At 43.7% G+C, this 6,903-nt stretch overlaps 1 pseudogene; it reads left to right on the forward strand.

Annotated features, from left to right (window-relative positions):
• Positions 1-222: 222 nt before the first annotated feature.
• On the forward strand, positions 223-1,269 carry LOC141251493 (uncharacterized; annotated as a pseudogene).
• Positions 1,270-6,903: the final 5,634 nt, after the last annotated feature.

Genomic DNA, 6,903 nt, shown 5'->3' on the forward strand with positions numbered 1-6,903 from the left:
ACAACACTACCTGTTACGAGAATCTCAGTTTATATTAGGATAATATATCTTGTTAAGATACTTAACTTATTTATCAAGATAGTGATCTCTTATGTATATATATACTCGTACGTATCAATGAGAAATAGCGCAGTTCAATTCCAAATTATCTTCTTCTCAGTTTAACATGGCATCAGAGCAATTAAGATCCTAAACCTATTTTTTTCCTTCCGCCTCCGCTCAATGGTGGACCCTACTACTTCTATCACCCGCCCCGCTGTCGCCGAGTTCGGCTCACCGTACTATTTGCACCCCTCAGAACACCCTGGTTTATCCATCTCTCATGTCACCTTGAGAGGTGAAAATTTCAATGAATGGAATGACGCCATTTGCAATGCCTTCAATGCCAAGAAGAAGCTTGCATTCACCGACGGTCAAATCGCCCATCCTGAACCTACTGCTGCAGAATTTGCCGACTGGAGTATGGTGAATTCAGTGCTCATCGGATGGACACTTCAGTCCATCGAACCTTCTCTCAGATCTTCCATTACCTACGACGACTCGGTTCATACGCTATGGACCGATATCTGTCAAAGATTTTCGGTGGGAAATGGGCCTTATAAACTTCAACTCCGTGCTGACATTGCTACTCTTCGTCAGAAAGGTCAATCCGTGGCCAATTATTACGCGTCCCTCAAGAAACTATGGGATGAACTGACCACATACTCACCACATCATCTCTGCAACTGTGGCAAGTGTACCCGCGAATTGAACAAATTCCTCACCAAAGAACACAGTGAAGAACGCATCCATCATTTCCTCATTGGTCTTGATGACATTACCTTCGGTGCTTTATGATCCAACATCCTGGCCCAAGAACCTATGCCAAATGAAAACCGTGTCTATTCTCTTGTTGTACAAGAGGAACGCTTGAAGACGGTTGTTACAAATCCCGACACGGCTGTCGAAAACTTAGCACTTGCAGCCCGCAAGTGCACGCCTTCATCTACGGCTAGTTCCACCGTCGATAAGAGGTCGCTCATCTGCTCCCATTGTGGTAAGAAGGGTCACGACACGACAACGTGCTTTAAAATACACGGCGTCCCCGACTGGGTTAAGGAAAAAATTACGGCACGCAAATCTGGGTCTTCACCCCCTGATCTCAGTAACAATACACGCTCTAGGGGCGTCGCCAATACCGTACAACCATCTACACCAGCACAAGCACCTCTCGCACCACTAACCCCGACGGATCGTCAAGCCTTCAGTCCAGCTCTAAATGATGATTAGTGGGCAACCGTACTCAAAATGTACAATTCCATGAACACTGGTCCGAAGTCGTCGGGTAAGATTTCTAACTTATATTTGCTGGTTTCGAAATCCAAAAGTCTTATTTGTGCCCTCTCTTACTTGTCACTTACTGTCTTTTGGCCAACTCAATGATGACTTTCGTCTACTTGTTCTAATGACTTCGAAGGTTGTCGTTTTGCAGGAAATCGCTTCGAGGATGGTGATTGGCGTGGGTAGGCAAGTTGGGGGTGGGGGGTCTACTGGCTGCATCACGTTGTGTCTGCACATGCTGTTGTTCGCTCACATGAGTCTTCGGCATCATTGTGGCACAATCTTCTCGGGCATCCGTCTTCGTCTATTTTATCTAGCATTTCAGATTTAGCTATAGAGAGTAGTTCGTTTATTTCCCCTTGTGATTTTTGTCATAAATCTAAGCAAACAAGATTGTCATTTCCTTTGAGCAATAATATAGCAAGTTCTTTATTTGAATTAATACACTGCGATGTATGGGGTCCGTATAGAACACCTTCTTCACAAGGTTCGTCTTATTTCTTGACTATTGTAGAGGATGATTCACGAGCTGTCTCGACGTTCTTATTCCGATCTAAAACAGAGGTTGTCACTCTCCTTCCTCGTTTCTGCTCCATGGTTGGTACTCAATTCAACACAACAGTATGGCGCATACGTGTAGACAATGGTACCGAGTTCCTTCCTCTACGCCCTTATTTTGATGACAAAGGAATTACATTTGAGACATCATGCGTGGCCACAACACAACAAAATGGGTGCGTAGAGCGCAAGCACCATCATCTCTTAAACGTGGCTCGCGCTCTACGTTTTCATGCTCATTTACCATTATATTTCTGGGGCGAATGTATCACCACAGCCGCATATCTGATCAATAGAACTCCAAGCATAATTCTTAAGGGGAGAACGCCATTTGAGATGTTGTATGGTCGTCCACTTGAATATGACACTCTACGTGTTCTCGGCTTCTTATGCTTTGCATCTACAATTCCTCGTTCTGGTGATAAGTTCACTCCCAGCAGCAGGAAATGCATCTTTGCCAACTATCCACCCGGTAAACGTGGCTGGCTTGTATATGACCTTGAAAATCGGAGTTTCTTTGTCTCTAGGGATGTGGCTTTCTATGAGACCATGTTTCCCCTTTGCTGCACCATATCTGCCCTTGCAACTTGAAGACGAGCCTAGTTCGATGCATCCGGCTGCATTTGACACTGCTTATGACTCCGACAATACTGGCAGGGGGAGCACACCACCTACTTCTCATGCTTCGGTAATCACCGAACCTCAGGAACCACCACCACCATCTGCTCCAGCGCCTACAGCCACTCGACACAGCGACAGGGAAGTTTGGCCACCTTCATACCTGAACGACTACTACTCTCGCACAATTTGCTCCATCACCGCTCCCAACGTCACCAACACTACCACACGCACACCATCCTCAGGTACGCGGTTTCCCATTGATAGTGTTGTTTCTTGTGCTAGGTTCTCTCCTGGTCACGTCGGCTTCTTGGCAGCTATCATGGCCCATATCAAACCAACCTCTTTCAAAGCGGCAGTACAACATGCGTGTTGGCGTTCAGCCATGACGGCTGAGCTTGACGCTCTTAACAGAAATAACACATGGCGTTTCACACCTCTTCCTCCCGACAAGAAACCTATCGGTTGTAAATGGGTTTACCGCATCAAATTTCATGCCGACGGGTCCATAGAGCGTCATAAAGCACGCCTCGTTGTTCTCGCCAATCGTCAGGTTGAGGGTCTCGACTTCACTGAAACATTCGCACCATTTGCCAAGATGACGTCTATTAGGGTATTCCTCTCTGTCGCTGCCATACGAGGTTGGGACGTCCAACAAATGGACGTACACAACGCCTTTTTGCACGGTGATCTTGCCGAAGAAGTGTATATGTCGCCTCCTCCGGGTCTAGTAGGCGTCCCCCCTGGTTACGTCTGTCGGCTTCAAAAGTTGTTGTATGGGCTTCGTCAAGCTCCCCGCAACTGGTTTGCTAAGCTTTCTTCCGCCCTATGAGCTTACGGTTCATCCAGAGTTACGCCGATTACTCCTTGTTCTCTCTTTGTCAAGGGCAGTCCACGGTTCAAGTACTGATTTACGTCCGACGATCTTATCATAGCAGGTGATAATGCAGCTTTGCTTTCTCGTTTAAAGTCGTATCTCTCCACTTGCTTTCATATGAAGGATCTCGGGCCTTTGAAATATTTCTTGGGGATAGAAGTTGCACGGAATTCCAAAGGGATGTTTCTCTCACAACGGAAGTAAACCCTCGATATCTTGTCCGAAGCTGGTCTGTTAGCCGCTAAACCCACCGAATTCCCCATGGAACAAAATCACCAACTTGTTGCTGACACGAGTGCACTGCTAGACAGACCGAACAGGTACCGTTGTCTCATCGGTCGTCTCATCTACTTAACGATTACTAGACCTGAGCTTTGTTACTCAATTCACACACTAGCTCAACTCATGCAAGCACCACGCATAGCTCATTGGACAGCAGCTCTTCGAGTCCTGCACTATCTTAAAGGTCACCCGGGACAAGGCCTTCTTCTATCCGCTTCAAGCTCTCTTCGGATAAGTGCGTACTGTGACTCCGATTGGGCGTCCTGCCCACTCACACGTCAAACAATCACTGGCTACTTCGTCACTCTTGGTCATTCTCCCATCTCTTGGAAAACCAAGAAACAAGTCACCATTTCAAGATCCTCGGCCGAGGCAGAATACAGGTCAATGGCATCTGCGGTTTGTGAACTTCTGTGTCTCAAATCACTGCGTCGTTCCTTAGGTGTTGCTCATCTGGGACCTATGCAATTATTCTGTGACAGTCAGGCAGCTCTACACATTGCCGCGAATCCCGTTTTCCATGAACGAACCAAGCACATAGAGATTGATTGTCACATAGTCCGAGATAATATCCAGTCCGGCACCGTGGTCACATCTTACATTGCTTCCGCTAATCAACCCGCAGATTTGTTTACCAAAGCCTTGGGAAAGACACAGTTTCAGTTGCTTTTGTCCAAGTTGGGCATTCTCGTTCCCTACGCTCCAACTTAAGGGGGAGTGTTACGAAAATCTCGGTTTATATTAGGATAATATCTCTTGTCAAGATACTTAACTTATTTATCAAGATTGTGATCTCCTATGTATATATATACTCGTACGTATCGATGAAAAATACCGTAGTGTAATTCCAAATTATGTTCTTCTCACTTTAACACTACCACACATTCTATTGCGACATGTGTTGAATATTATGAAAGCATTGAAAGGTTTATCAGTATTGTTTACTAAGTCAGATGCTCAAATGCAAGAGTATGGTTGAAGGTCATATCGTTTGTGTATGTTAAAGATTACCAAATTAGACTGTAAATCCCAAGCAATAATGTATGGACAAACATATACATGGTATATTTGATATTACAAATGACACAACCAAAAGAAAAACTAAACATGATCAAGCATAACTACTTCAATCTTGAACCTATAACTTATTTTTATATATCTGAAATCATCTCCCATAAAACAATAATTGTATTTGACAAATCCAACCATTCAGTTGGAAAGAAATGATTACGAAGCAACGATAGAATAGTAAGTGAATTTAAAAAATAACATCACTTGCAAGAAGTTTGAACATAAAAAATTAAACCAACTATTAAATATTAATAACCATTTATAGAGCTCAACTTAGTAACTTAACCCGACTTGTTTACGGGTTTTTTGCTCCTTAACGCCATGCTTTTGACCCACTGTATTTACAGGAAACCATCAGTTACAATATTTTGTTATGCATGTCAATGTACCTTTGCACGTTGTTGAATATTGTGGTTATCAAAACGAGATATGTGTTACTTCTTTACTCCAACACTACGAACACTCATGTACATAGTAACCAGCAAAAAATACAGAATATAAATTTTCCACCTATCCTCTAGTTTCATAAAACATATACACTCTCTTACCTAATCTAATCATTTAATAAGCTAGTGTTTGGTAACACTAGTTTGCGTTTGAATAAGTTGCGAATTGACATTGAGGAGATTCAAAACGAGATCGAGCATGCTCCCTCGGACAATCTTCTTGCGCGGGAACAAACCCTTCAAAAGGAGCTTCTTGGAATGCTTCATCAAGAAGAAACCTTATGGCGCCAAAAATCTAGAGAGACTTGGATACATGATGGGACAGGAATACATCGTACTTCCACCTTTCTACCTTGGTTAGGCGTAAAGGTAATAGAGTGGTTGCACTTTTGGATAACAATTATAGATGGGTGGCCGAGTCTGTTGCTCTTGAAAATCTTGTGGTCAATTTCTTCAAAGACCTTTATAGTGTTAAAGTTGAAGAGCTCTCTCCCATTGTCACTCCTTATGGTTACTTTCCTTCCATGGAGAGGAACGATTAGGACTTGCTCGAGAAAGAGTTCTCTAATGAAGAGATTTTCATGACGGTCAAGTATATGGGTCCTTTGAAGGTGCCGGGCTCGGATGTGCTCTAATCCGTATTTTTCCACAAATATTGGGCTATTGTGGGGAGTTCGTCATCAATACCGTGAGGGAGTTTTTGGTGTCAGGTTCGCTTCCCTCGGAGCTTAATGAGACGCTCATCTCCCTCATCCACAAACCGAACAACCCGAAGAAGGTCAATCTTTTTATCCCTATTATCCTTTGCAATGTTCTTTATAAAATTATTACTAAGATGCTTGCTAACCGGGTGCAAAGAATTTTGCCAAAGTTGATTGGTCCTTGTCAAGATAGCTTTTTACCTGGAAGGTTGATCACCAATAACATTGTGCTAGCTCAAGAATGCATCCACGCTATGGGTAAAAAAAGGCAAGAAAGGGTGTGTGATGTAGAAGATCGACCTTGAAAAAGCATACGATAAGCTTCAGTGGGACTTTGTGGTGGATATGCTTGTAGATGCGGGGTTTTCAGAGAAATGGACTAAGTGGCTCGATGAATGCATCTCCACGACAACCCTTAATGTACTTTGGAATGGGGAAAAGACTAGGAAGATTAAGCCTTCTATAGGTATTCACCAATGTGACTCGATCTCACCCTACCTTTTTGTTTTGTGTATTGAGAGACTGAGTCGCATCATATTAGAGTCCATTCATGCCGGTAGATGGAAACCGATCAAGGATTCTAGGGGAGGGCCTCTGATATCACATATTCTTTTCGCCGACGACATTTTTTTGATGTGTGAGGCCTCGATTCCTCAAGTGAGAGAGGTGGAAAGATGCCTTGATCTATTTTTCCTTTCCTCGGGTCAAAAGGTTAACAAGAATAAGTCTCGTCTCTTTGTATCTCCTAATGTTGACTCTTCGGTCACCGAGGAACTTGGACGAGTGTGTGGTATGGCTACCACGAAGGACCTTGGGGTATATCTTGGCATTCCTTTGCTCCACTACCAAGTGGATGGCACTACCTTTCAGCCCTTCCTTCAAAGAATTAACAATAGGCTTAACGGTTGGAGAAATAAGCACCTTAGCTTTACTGGTAGGTGACACTTGCCAAGTCGGTGTTGAACTCTCTCCCCCGTCTATTCCATGTAAACACTTGCTATGCCTAAAAACGGTTGTGATAAGATGGATA

This window comes from Phyllobates terribilis, unplaced genomic scaffold (genome assembly GCF_046119375.1).
Source record: "Phyllobates terribilis strain yellow unplaced genomic scaffold, ASM4611937v1 Scaffold_7145__1_contigs__length_39677, whole genome shotgun sequence".
Taxonomy (NCBI): domain Eukaryota; kingdom Metazoa; phylum Chordata; class Amphibia; order Anura; family Dendrobatidae; genus Phyllobates; species Phyllobates terribilis.